Source organism: Aegilops tauschii, chromosome 2, assembly GCF_002575655.3.
Source record: "Aegilops tauschii subsp. strangulata cultivar AL8/78 chromosome 2, Aet v6.0, whole genome shotgun sequence".
Lineage (NCBI taxonomy): Eukaryota > Viridiplantae > Streptophyta > Magnoliopsida > Poales > Poaceae > Aegilops > Aegilops tauschii.
The window spans coordinates 502,327,213-502,342,058 of record NC_053036.3 but is presented as its reverse complement, the minus strand read 5'-3'; positions in this window follow the sequence as shown (position 1 = coordinate 502,342,058).

Sequence of the window (14,846 nt, the reverse complement as noted above, 5' to 3'; positions counted from 1 at the left end):
CCCTGCAACCAAATAACAAAGAGTCTCTTGTGTCCCCAACACACCCATTACAATGGTAAATTGTATAGGTGCACTAGTTTGGCGAAGAGATGGTGATACAAGTGCAATATGGATGGTAGATATGGGTATTTGTAATCTGAAAATATAAAAATAGTAAGGTAGCAAGTGGTAAAAGTGAGCGTAAACGGTATTGCAATGCTAGGAAACAAGGCCTAGGGTTCATACTTTCACTAGTGCAAGTTCTCTAAACAATAATAACATAATTAGATCATATAACAATCCCTCAACATGCAACAAAGAATCACTCCAAAGTCACTAATAGCGGAGAACAAATGAAGAGATTATTGTAGGGTACGAAACCACCTCAAAGTTATTCTTTCTGATCGATCTATTCAAGAGTCCGTAGTAAAATAACACGAAGCTATTCTTTCTGTTCGATCTATCCTAGAGTTCATACTAGAATAATACCTTAAGATACAAATCAACCAAAACCCTAATGTCACCTAGATACTCCAATGTCACCTCAAGTATCTGTGGGTATGATTATACGATATGCATCACACAATCTCAGATTCATCTATTCAACCAACACAAAGAACTTCAAAGAGTGCCCCAAAGTTTCTACCGGAGAGTCAAGACGAAAACGTGTGGCAACCCCTATGCATAAGTTCACAAGGTCACTAAACCCGCAAGTTGATCACCAAAACATACATCAAGTAGATCACGTGAATATCCCATTGTCACCACAGATAAGCACATGCAAGACATACATCAAGTGTTCTCAAATCCTTAAAGACTCAATCCGATAAGATAACTTCAAATGGAAAACTCAATCCATTACAAGAGAGTAGAGGGGAAGAAACATCATCAAATCCAACTATAATAGCAAAGCTCGCGATACATCAAGATCATGCCAAATCAAGAACACGAGAGAGAGAGAGAGATCAAACACATAGCTACTGGTACATACCCTCAGCCCCGAGGGTGAACTACTCCCTCCTCGTCATGGAGAGCGCCGGGATGATGAAGATGGCCACCGGTGAGGGATTCCCCCTCCGGCAGGGTGCTGGAACAAGGTCCCGATTGGTTTTTGGTGGCTACAGAAGCTTGCATTGGCGGAACACCCAATCTAGGTTTCTTTCTGGGGGTTTCTGTATTTATAGGAATTTTTGGCGTCGGTCTCACGTCAAGGGGGTCTCCGAGTCGTCCGCGCCCAGGAGGGTAGGGCGCGCCCTCCACCCTAGTGGATGGATCGGGACTCTTCTGGGCCAACTCTTTTACTCCGGAGGCTTCTTTTGGTCCATTAAAAATTATCAAAAATTGGCACGTCAATTGGACTCCGTTTGGTATTCCTTTTCTGTAAAACTCAAAAACAAGGAAAAAATAGAAACTGGCACTGGGCTCTAGGTTAATAGGTTAGTCCCAAAAATCATATAAAACAGCATATAAATGCATATAAAACATCCAAGATGGATAATATAATAGCATGGAACAATCAAAAATTATAGATACGTTGGAGATGTATCAGTGGGGCCCCTGTGGCAACGATGACAGGAAGCGGGTGTCCCGTTTGGTTGTCTTCCATGGTGCCAGCCTGGCATAGTTCTTCTTTGGATCTCTCCTTCAAAGTCAGAGCTGCACTATCCTCGACATGGGTGGCTGAGTTCTGGCATAAATATTCATGTGTTTCCACATGGCCTCTCGGCGAGAGTTGGGTCGGTGTTCGTCCACAGCAAAGTCGGAGTTGCTTGCTCAGTGATTATGAATGGCGATGATGCCTGCTAGGGGAGAAGTGATGGCGGTGACGCCTTTGTGCTAGCTCAGTGAGGCACTCTTTGTAAAGGTGTGTGTGCGATGTGTGTGTGCCGCTCAGCGTTTGTGATGGTTTTCGCCTGGTTCTCCGTTAATTAACCGGGCAATTCTCTTCTACTTAATTAATGGATGCGGCAAATCTTTTGCCTCCGTTTCGAAAAGAATTTGTGTATATTTTAGTAAGATTATAAAATAAAACATTGGCATGTACAATACAAAGTATATATAGTGATGGATCTAATGATATAAATTCGGTACTATAGATGTTGATATTTTTTCTAAAAACTTGGTCAAACATGCACATTTGACTTTTGAAAAAACTACTACATATTTGGTGAACGAACGGACTAGTTATTTTCAGAAACTAAAGCTTAAACTCTAAGCCCTAACCCCTAAAACCTAAACCCTAAAGCATAAACCATAAACCATAAACCCTAAAAGCAAATGAGACTTGGTAAAAACTTCATATTACAACCATCAATTTTTAATAATTAAAACTTAGTAGAATTTGAAAATTATCAAAACATATCCAAGAGTGGTGTTGTTTGAAAGTCCTCGTCACAAGGAGCACAAATATGCAAATGAAAATTAAATTGGACTTTAGGTTGAAAAGATATAATAGATTCAAATTTGAAGACGAAATGAAAAAAAATGTGGGAGTTGGGGTGGGTGGAGCATCTGATCGTGCCAAAAGCTACATGCATGGGTCTTCGTAATTAGTAGGTAAAACACATGCAAATGACCAAACAACTTTACAAATCTTGAAGCAACTGCGTGGCCGCATGTGTGCGTGCCCTACGAATACCAGAGTCACCCTAGAGATAGAAAATTGACATTTATCACATGTATTTCTCTCAAAGGAAAGGAGGATCAATCCCCGGCGTTTACATTGATTGATGCATGCAGTCATATAGTATTGATTACTGAACAATGTCAACCAAAGTTAAATATCTGTGCCAAACAAATCAGTTTGCATAAAAAGGAAGAAAAACCTGAGGCTACTAACATGGATATGCCTCATGGCAGTATCTCTGATACCCACCAAAAACCCTATGCATATGACCAAACAGCGATAAGTACAATGCCCTTAGACAAAAGCCTTTAAGAAGGGATCAACGGATGTGCGCACATGTTGATGGATCCAACCATAAATCAAACCTGGGATTTTCATCCCCGAAGCCTGACTTTGAGCCAACACCTTCAAAAAGGAAACAACACATGCATGTCAACATTGCATGATCAAGCCGAGGAGGTGGGTCACGGGTTTCCATCCAGGGTAGTACGTGCAACTTGTTGTCAAAGCTAAAAATGTCTCTGATGATGACTCGCCAGGAGTATCCCCACTCGAAGAGGGCATTCAACTTTCCCTCGTCGTAGGAGAGAAAAGTGGAAGCAGGTTGAGGATTGCCTCCCCACTGCTTGTGATCACCGTCACACCATTATCTGGACATTGCTTGTCATGCACACAAATTTGTTATAGCTAGATATTTAGCTCGACAATGGCATTGCATCGCGCCTCCAAGATGTTTGGACCCATCAGGTGTCGGACCAAACATAGTTGTCGATGCATTTGAATCCACGAAGCTTCGTCTGATCCGTGTGAGATCCACCCACCATATCGATGTGAAGTCGCCGCTAGCATAGCTCCACTGACAAACACCGTCCACTTGAGCATGCATCATATGGCAGCTACCATTCCCGCTTCACCTCCACTCCACCTAGAACTCATGCCGTTGGGGCCTTCTGCTCTCCCCGTCGAAGGCAAGCCCCACTTCACCAACCATGCAAGCTTTCCCCAGTGGCACATCAGTGGCATAGAGCGAAATAAATACATTGAAAGAGATGCTAGCACTACTGCAGAACTGCCCAGCAGTGGCGGGCACTAAAAATCCATCGGTGGCGCGTGAGGCACCCAGGGGCGCCCACCACTAACCTCCCACCACTAATAGGTCATCAGTGGCGGGCACGTTGCCCGCCACTATTAAAGGCCAAGCAATGGTGGGCTTTACCTTGTGCCTTCAACTGCCTTCAAGTATAAGCAATGGCGGTCATCAGTGGGCACCCGCAAATAGCCTATTGACGTACGTGTCATGTGCATTTAGTCCTGCCTGCCACTTGTATATCTCCAGGCTGCAATGAAAATGTTGTCACGGTAGCATTAGCCGATGCAAATAGCGAACAATTATTCGTAAATCGGATCGCATCAGAAATAAAACTAATGGCAGTGACTTATAACAAAGAGCGAGAAGTACGTTAATAAAAACAAGGGACGAACAATACGTAATACTACAGGAATGCCTAGCAGTGGCCGGCGAGCCTCTCAGGGGCACCTGCCACCGACTTCCTGCCACTGCTAACATGGCATCAGTGGTGGGTGGGTACCCACCACTGATCATATACGCACCTATGGCGAGCTTCTGCTTACGCCCGCCACAGTTATCTTATGACACCCAAAAAATAAGAAAATGTTGTCGTGGCAGTGTTTTTGGGTGCCATTGCAACTGTTTTCAGTTTAGCAATAATATTAGTACCCTAAATTCACAAATAGTACAATTTAAATACACACTTTAGTTTAACAACTCTCTAATGTTTAATATGTACACACTACAATATAATAAGTGAATACAACATATATATGATTAATAAAGTGCTAGCTAGTACCATAAAAGTACACGTACGATATCCGGATCACCACTGAAACTACTATGGTTACTGTGGGACATCGTACCACCCATAGATTTTGTTGCCACCCTCAGCCTACTCAAATTCGTGAAAAAATAGTAAGAACGCCTTCCTAACTTGCATCCCTAATTCTGTGGCAATCTGCATCCAACTTGGACCACTGAAATACATTTTCTCTGCCTCGTTGGTGACACTAGGGGTCAAGGGTATGCCATTTTGTAACAGCACCATGTCAAATTGAACTATGGCCTCCACATCGGTAGGTGATGACCCACAAGTATAGGGGATCGCAACAGTCTTCGAGGGTAGTATTTCACCCAAATTTATAAATTCGACACAAGGGTGGCCAAACAATATTTATAAGCCTTATCAGTTAAGTTGTCAATTCAACCACACCTGAGGAGTTATTTCCTTGCAGCAAAATATTAGTAGCACAGTAATATGATAGTTTTGATAGCCATAGTAACAGTAGTAACAGTAATAATAACAGTGACAGTAGCAGTTTTGTAGTAATTGGAATAATAGGAGCAGTAGTGGTTTAAGCAAGACAATATTATGGGAAAACGTAGGCATGTAGTAGCGATGGATATTTGAATGACATTCATCATATAACAGTCACAACCTACAGTGATATAACTCCAATTCAACAATCACATGTAGGCATGTTTTTCGTATATAGTCATACGTGCTTGCAATAAGAACTTGCATGACATCTTTTGTCCTACCCTCCCGTGGTAGCGGGGTCCTAATGGAAATATTAGGGTAATAAGGTGCTCATTTTAATAGAGAACCGGAACAAAGCAATAACACATAGTGAATACATGAACTCCTAAAATTACAGTCATCCCCGAAAAATATCCCAATTATTGTCACCTTAGGGTCTATGGATCAGAACAATAACAGGTGCATATAACTTGCAGATAGGATCAAGAACTCAAATATATTCATGAAAACATAATAGGTTCAAATATGAAATCATGGCACTCGAGACCTACTGACAAGCATTAAGCATAGCAAAGTCATACAACATCAACCTCAGAATATAGTGGATACTAGGGATCAAGCCCTAACAAATTGACTCAATTATATGAAGAATCTCATCCATCTCCACCTACCTCCAGTATGCCTACGATCAAATTACTCACTCCCGTTGGTGAGCATCATGAAATTTTTTATGAAGAAGGGTTGTTGATTATGACGACGATGATTTGCCCCCTCTGGAGCCCCGAACGGACTCCAGATGAGGCCTCCCGTTGAAGAACAGGAGGTGGCGGCGGCTCCGTATCGTAAAGCGTGATGAAACTTTCTCTCTAATTTTTCTCGTGGGAAGAAGGCACTTATGGACTTGGAGATAGGGCAAACAGAGGCTCGGGGGGCACACAGACTCACAGGGCGCGCCCCGAGCTTGGGGCTCCGTAGTGGCCCCCTCTAGTAGTTCTTTGCACCAGTACTTTTTATATATTCAAAAATAATTCTCCGTAAAATTTCGTCCAATTCCGAGAACTCTTTATTTCTGCACGAACAACAACACCAAAGTGGTTCTGCTGAAAACAACGTCAGTCCGGGTTAGTTTCATTCAAATCATGCAAATTATAGTCCAAAATAAGAGAAAAGGTTTTTGGGGTCGATCAGTCGGAACATATCAATGGCCAGGTTGGCCACACGCGCGAACTCAGCCCTTCCCCAACAAGGGATATGATGAGCATAATTAAAAGAAAATAGAAATTAGACAATTGTGGGCGCAACTTTATATACATTACAAAGTGATAAGCCATATACAACACTAATTGAATGAAAACATACCGCCCACTCCGTAAAGTCATCCTGAATATCTACATAGATTTCATTACAAATGAGGTGAACCTTGTGGCACGCACCTAGCCTAGTGTCGCAACACCAATGACATGCTTGGTTCACCTACGTTCTCATGTTATGGAGTAGTTTAATAAGTTAAAGTATGGAATAAGCAGTAAAACTTATGGGTGGACAAAAAAATTAGGCATGACTTATGCTAAAAATGAAAACATTGAGTGTTAGAAATGTTGCGAAACATAAATTAATCAATGTTTCGCCATAATTTCGGCACTCTTTTGAAGCTCTACATTGTTTGAGCACTCCAAATAAATATGCATGTGAAAATTCCGTATGGATAAGAGATGAATAGAATCAAAGGCTACCAATTATTACATATATTAAACAACACTAATATTAAATAGTATGGGCGATGAAAAAATTAGGCATGACTTCTGTAAATAAAATGAAAACATTGAGTGTTAGAAATGTTGTGAAACAAAAATTAATCATTATTTTGCTATAATTTTGACACTCTGTTGAAGCCCTGTAGGGTTTGAGCACTCCAATAAATATCCATGTGAAAACTCCGAATGGGTAAGAGATGAATATAATAAAAGGCTACCAATTATTAACATATATTAAACATTAACTAATATTAAAGAGTATGGGTGGACGAACAAATTGGACATGACTTGTGCTAAAAAATGAAAACATTGAGTGTCTGAAATGTTGCGAAACTGAATTAATCAATGTTTTGCCATAATTTTGACTCTTTTGAATCCCTGCATGGTTTGAGCACTCCAAATAAATATGCATGTGAAAACTCTGTATGGATAAGAGATGAATAGAATAGAAGGCTGCCAATTATTTACATATATTAAACATCAACTAATATTAAAGAGTATGGATGGACGAAACAATTGGGCATGAATTGTGCTAAAAATGAAAACATTGAATGTAAGAAATGTCGTGAAATGGAAATTAATCAATGTTTTGGCATAATTTCGACACTCTTTTGAAGCCCTGCATGGTTTAAGCACTCCAAATAAATATGCATGTGAATACTCTTTACAGATAAGAGATGAATAGAATAAAGTATGCATGTGAAGCCCTGCATTATTTCAACACGAGCTATATATAGATGTATGTAGACGTATTTTAGAGTGTAGATTCACTCATTTTTCTCCGTATGTAGTCCATATTTGAATCTCTAAAAGGCTATGCATGACTTGTGAATCGAATATAAATGTTCATTTAGAATCTATAAATATGTGAACCAAATCTAAAGTTCATCAACAATCTATAAATATGTGAATTTAATATAAATGTTCATCTATAATCTATAAATATGTGAATATAATAGACATATATGTAAAACCTGGTTTTCATCTATAACAAATTTGGGCAACATTGGCTACCTACAGATCGATGGTTTCTGCTAAGTTACCTGCACATTAAGACCACTTTAGCATGAGGAGGAGGGAGCAGGAGTGGCCAGGGCGGAGGGGGGCCAGTGGTGGTGTGAGTCCCCCACTATTGGAGGAGGAGGCCATGGCGCGAGAGGACGGACGGTGAGGGGGCCTCGGCGGAGGAGGGTCGCGGTGGCGGCGGCGCGACTCAAGAGTGGGGAAATTGAGGATTTGCGTGAAACTGGTGTCTGTTTAGGAGTAGCAGCGGCGGGCGCAACCAAAAGGCCGCCACGTGGCTACGAGGGAAAGCAACGGCGGGCACTACAGAACACCCGCCAAATGTGCTCATGTATGTCATATTTTTGTAAATCATTTCAACTTCAAACTTTTTCCATGAGTAATACACACTATTGGAAGCCCCATGCTCAAATTTTGCCACTTTTTGAGTTGGTTTGCTATTTTCGTGGCATTAATTGACTTTTTGACAACTAAAAAGGGCAAAAGGCTTTGATCATGCAAACGAGCTCGGAAGGGATGAAACTAGGCATGGTGTCTTCATTTGGCACCTGTAGTGTGTGGTAAATATTTTACAATGTTACGGCAAAAACTTGATGCACCTCGTGTAGAAATTGAACACTCTCTCCTGAAGTGTAAGGGTTTCGAACGGAAACCGCCACCTTACACACACAACTCAATTTTTAAAATCAATTGAACTTCATCTTGGAACATGCGATATGCGACGCTAGCACCAAATAAAAAATCTGTCGCGCACCCAAAAACATGATGCTGGAAATAGATCATGTAATCGAATTTACCACTAGTCGCGCAATCACCACAGTAGAAGTAGAGTTGGTGATGCGTGTAGCCGATCGACAGAGTCGTCTCCTCCTTGTATAGTCGATCTCCCGCGAACATTGATCTCGCGGATCCCTCGAATGTCTCCTTGCGATTCCCTCGAACGGTTTGTCCTAACACCACATATGTGATGCCTCCAAGGTATCCACACATATGGGGAGCAGTGTCGAGCGGCTGACTGCTAGGTCCGATCATGCAGCATAGTGCGTGGGGAGTGACAACAAATGTAGAGTGAGGAAAAAGATCAACCCTAAGTGGTGCGTCCATTCCCCTGTATATAGACCTTTGAGATTGGCTCAACACTTGAGGCCCACTAGGAGTTTACACCCATTTCCACTTGGACACAATCCAAATGGGATGCAACACCTTAAGTGTGCGGCCCTATAGGTTCACCTACACATGGACTGATGGACATGAGCCGAGTCGATAGTTGGTAGCAGCTCCGAGCATAATGTGCCACCTCCCATGTGTGCGTTTTTGGAAATATGCCCTAGAGGCAATAATAAAGTGGTTATTATTATATTTCCTTCTTCATGATAATCGTTTATTGTCCATGCTATAATTGTATTGACCGGAAACTCAAATACATGTGTGGATACATAGACAACAACATGTCCCTAGTGAGACTCTACCGGACTAGCTCGTTGATCAAAGATGGCTATGGTTTCCTAGCCATAGACATGAGTTGTCATTTGATAATGGGATCACGTCATTAGGAGAGTGATTTGATGGACAAGACCCAAACTATAAGCGTAGCATATGATCGTGTCAAGTTTATTGCTATTGTTTTCTGCATGTCAAGTGTATGTTCCTGTGATCATGAGATCATGCAACTCACTGACACCGGATGAGTACTTTGTGTGTACCAAATGTCGCAACATAATTGGGTGACTATAAAGGTGATGTACGGGTATCTCCAAAGGTGTATGTTGAGTTGGCATGGATCAAGACTGGGATTTGTCACTCCGTATGACGGAGAGGTATCTCAGGGCCCACTCAGTAATACAACATCACAATGAGCTTGCAAGCGGTGTGACTAAAGTGTTAGCCATGGGATCTTGTATTACGGAACGAGTAAAGAGACTTGTCGGTAACGAGATTGAACTAGGTATGGTGATACCGTTGATCGAATCTCAAGCAAGTAACATACCGATAGACAAAGGGAACTACATCCAGGACAAGCTGAATCCTTGACATCGAAGGTTCGACTGATAAAGATCTTTGCAGAATAGGTCCTTCTATTGGTTATTGACCGTACAGGTGTCTCGGTCATGTCTGCATAGTTCGTGAACCCGCAGGGTCTACACACTTAATGTTTGGTAACGATATAAGTATAGTTGAGTTGTTATGGTGGTTACCAAAGGTTGTTCGGAGTCCCGGATGAGATCCCGGACATGACAAGGAAATCCAGAAGGGTCCGGAGGTGAAGATTGATATATAGGACGAAGGGTATCGAAGTCCGAAAGTGTTCCAGGGGCACCGGGTTATGGCCAGCATGACCGAAAGGGGTTTCGGGGGCCCCGGCAAGTGTTGGGGGGCCTCATGGGCCAAGGGGAGGGAGCACATCAGCCACTAAGGGTTTGTGCGCCCCCAAGTCCCCCCTCCCACGATCACCAGAGGGGTTTGGTGCGCCCCCTAGGGATGCCTCCCCCTGGCTTGGGGGGCAAGGCACCTGGGAGGGCACCCAAACCCTGGCCGCCCCAATTCCCATCTGTGGCCGCCACCCCCTAGGGGAAACCCTAGGGGCGCCACCCCTCCTCCCTTCCCCCTATATATAGAGGGGTAGAGGGAGGACAGCTGCACCCATCTATGCCACGGCGCTGCCCTCCCTCTCTCTCGTAGTCCTTTTCCTCTCCGTAGTGCTTAGCGAAGCTCTGCCGAGATTCCACCACCACCACTGCCACCATGTCGTCATGCTACCGGAGGACTCGGGCTACTACTTCACCATCGCTCGCTGGATCGAGTTGGTGAAGGCGTCATCGTGTTGAACACGGAGATGTCGTCCGTCCGGCACTAGATCGGGAGTTCGCGGGATTGATCGTGATTGGATCGCGGAGACGTTCAACTACATCAACCACGTTTTTAACGCTTCCACTTAGCGATCTACAAGGGTATGTAGATGCAATCTCTCCTCTCATAGATGTTCATCTCCTAGATTGATCTTGGTGGGTGTAGGAAAATTTTTGTTTCCCATGCAACGTTCCCCAACAGTGGCATTATGAACAAGGTCTATGCGTAGATGACATCACGAGTAGAACAGAAAGGAGTTTGTGGGCGTTGATATTCAGATTGCTTTCTTCCTTGGACTTTTCTTGATTCAGTGGTATTATGGGATGAAGCAGCCCTGACCAACTTTACATGTCCACGTACATGAGACCGGTTCCATTGACTGACATTTGACTTTGTTGCATAAAGATGGTTGGCGGGTGTCTGTCTCTCCCACCTTAGTTGAATCGGATTCGACAAAGGCGGTCCTTGTAGAAGGTTAAATAGCAACTTGCATATCACCATTGTGGCTTTGCGTACGTATGAATCGTTCTTGCTAGATACCCATAGCAGCCACGTAAAACATGCAACAACAATTAGAGGACGTCTAACTTGATTTTGTAGGGTATCTTGTGATATGATATGGCCAAAGACATGATGATATATATTTGATGTATGAGATGATCATGTTTGTAATATTTTATATCGACTTGCATGTCGATGCATACGACAACCGGCAGGAGCCATAGGGTTGTCTTTAATTATTGTATGACCTCCGTGTCAATCATTAAACGCTATGTAATGCTTTTATCGCTAAGCGGTAGCAATAGTAGTAGAAGCATGGTTGGCATGACAACCCCGATGGAGATCATGATGATGGAGATCATGGTGTCATGCCGGTGACGATGGAGATCATGTCGGTGCTTTGGAGATGGAGATCAAAAGCACAAGTTGATGGCCATATCCTTTTATGCATCTTATTTTGCATAGGACGACGGTAGCATTATAAGGTGATCCCTCACTAAAATTTTAAGATAAAATTGTGTTCCCCCAAGTGTGCACTGCTACGAAAGTTTGTCATTTCGAAGCACCATGTGATGATCGGGTGTGATAGACTCTACGTTCACATACAATGGCTGCAAGCCATTTTTGCACATGCAGAACACTTGGGATAAACTTGACGAGCCTAGCATGTACAGACTGAAGGAAATATGCCCTAGAGGCAATAATAAAGTTGTTATTTTATATTTCCTTATTCATGATAAATGTTTATTATTCATGCTAGAATTGTATTGACCGGAAACCCAAATACATGTGTGAATACATAGACAAACACTGTGTCCCTAGTGAGCCTCTACTTGACTAGCTCGTTGACAAAGATGGTTAAGGTTTCCTAACCATGGACATGAGTTGTCATTTGATAACAGGATCACATCATTAGGAGAATGATGTGATGGACAAGACCCATCTGTTAGCTTAGCGTATTGATCGTTCAGATTTATTGCTATTGATTTCTTCATGTCAAATACGTACATATTCCTTCGACTATGAGATTATGCAACTCCCGGATACCGGAGGAATGCCTTATGTGCTATCAAACGTCACAACGTAACTGGGTGATTATAAAGATGCTCTACAGGTATCTCCGAAGGTGTTTGTTGGGTTGGCATATATCAAGATTAGGATTTGTCACTCCAAGTATCGGAGAGGTATCTCTGGGCCCTCTCGGGAATGCACATCATAAGAAGCCTTGGGCAAAGTGACTAATGAGTTAGTTACAAGATGATGTATTACAGAACGAGTAAAGAGACTTGCCGGTAACGAGATTGAACTAGGTTGATACCGACGATCGAATCTGGGGCAAATAACATACAGATGACAAAGGGAATAACGTATGTTGTCATAACAGTTCGACCGATAAAGATCTTCGTAGAATATGTAGGAACCAATATGAGCATCCAAGTTCTGCTATTGGTTATTGACCGGAGAGGTGTCTCGGTCATGTCTACATAGTTCTCGAACCCGTAGGGTCCGCACACTTAACGTTCGATGACGATTTAGTATTATATGACTTATGTGATTTGGTGACCGAATGTTGTTCGGAGTCCCGGATGAGATCACAGACATGACGAGGAGTCTCGACATGGTCGAGAGGTAAAGATTGATATATAGGATGGTAGTATTTGGACACCGGAAGTGTTCCAGATAGTATCTGGTATTTATCGGAGTACCGGGGGGTTACCAGAACCCTCTGGGGAAAGTTATGGGCCATAGGAGGGGAGCACACCAGCCCACAAGGGGTGGCGACCCCCCCCCCCCCCAAGGAAGGAGGCCGAGTTGGAGAAGGGAAAGAGGGGGTCCCCCCCCTTTCCTTCTCCCCTTCCTCTTCCCTTTCCCCCCTCTGAAAATAAGGAAAAGGGGGAGGCCGAATTGGGGAGGACCCCAAGTAGGATTCCTCCTACTTGGGGCGCCCCATGGTTGCCTCTCCTCCCCTCCCACCTATATATACATGGGGAGGGGGCGCCTAGAACACACAACATCTATTCCTAGCCGTGTGCGGCGCCCCCCTCCAAAGTTTACACCCCCGGTCATATTCTCGCAGTGCTTAGGCGAAGCCCTGCGCGGGTCACTTCACCATCACCGTCACCACGCCGTCGTGTTGACGGAACTCATCTACTTCCTCGACACCTTGCTGGATCAAGAAGGCGAGGGACGTCATCGCGCTGAACGTGTGCAGAACTCGGAGGTGTCGTACGTTCGGTGCTTGATTGGTCGGAGCTAGAAGAAGTTCGACTACATCAACCGCGTTGTCAAACGCTTCCGCTATCAGTCTACGAGGGTACGTAGACATACTCTCCCCCTCTCGTTGCTATGCATCTCCTAGATAGATCTTGCATGAGCGTAGGAATTTTTTTGAAATTGCATGCTGTGTTTCCCAACACAGAAATGGCCTCGGAACACAAGAGATCGAAAGGTCAAACATGAGTCATATAGTAGATATGATCAACATGGAGATGTTCACCATTGAAACCACCTCATCTCATGTGATGATCGGACTTGGTTTGGTGAATTTGGATCATGTTACACTCGGACGACCGGAGGGATGATGATTTGAGTGGGAGTTCTTAGGTAATATGATTAATTGAACTCATTTATCACGAACAATAGTCTAAGATATCTTTGCAAATTTATGTTGTAGATCAATGGCTCGCGCAGTAGCTCCTCTGAATTTCAAGCGTTCCTAAAGAAAGCTAAGCTGAAAGATGATGGAAGTAACTTTGTAGACTCGGCCCGTAATCTGAGGATTATCCTCACGGCTGCCCAAAAGTCTTATGTCCTTGATGCACCGCTTGGTGCGCCACCCCCTCCAGGGACTGTGGACGTTGTGAACGCCTGGCAGTCGCGTGTTGATGACTACTCAATAGTTCAGTGTAATTATAGGATTGCCTCTCTCGCCCGTTCAACTCATTTTCCTCGGTGTAATTATAGAATACACTGGATGACAAACGGACCTACTTGTTTATGATAGTTACAAACATGGCTTGTATGTATTCAAGCTCGGTGCCCGCTTCAGACAGCTTGTTTTGTAGTTCTTGACCCCATTTGATGATTTATTGTGCTTCCGTAACGTTTCCGCAGACCATATGAAGTCTTCGATGTGAAGGCGGGCGTAGAAGCCACACATCATAGTCGGAGTCCTGTGTTGCCTACAACATATATTGTGCAATTTGAAGCAGACTTTTTTCTCCTTCCATTGCCTTTGTAGTTTTTGTCGACCATTTGCCCTTGGGTAAGACTCCAATCGAAGATACATTCGTCCAGATGGTCCTTCGGGAGCGACCAGTCCTTTTTCGGGCTCTTAATGGAATCCATCAAGTAACAATTGCACCTTTGCGGTCGTAGCACTAGGAGAACCCAATGGTGCATGCGTAAACAAGTGAAACATACCGCGAATATGACAAATTTTATAAGTTTGGGCATGAAAACATATATCATGAAAAAAGGTACGAAAGCATAACCCAGAGAAGGACGTACTTGGGTCGACAGGGCATGAGAAACCAAGCACAATATGCATGAAGCACTCTAAGATATTTCAGATCTGGTTCTTCTCTGTTTGCTCGTCGCCTTGCACATATAGTATGAAAGCATAAGCCAGAGAAGGGCACGAGAAAAGGTACAAATAATCATGAAAATGGGTCAACTTTCCCTGTATCTATAATTTTTACATAATGGCATAAATACATTCTTGCTCTTAAAACCCACTTTATGCATGTTGTAAATAGTTTTAGAAAGTACAAGTTAGTGGAG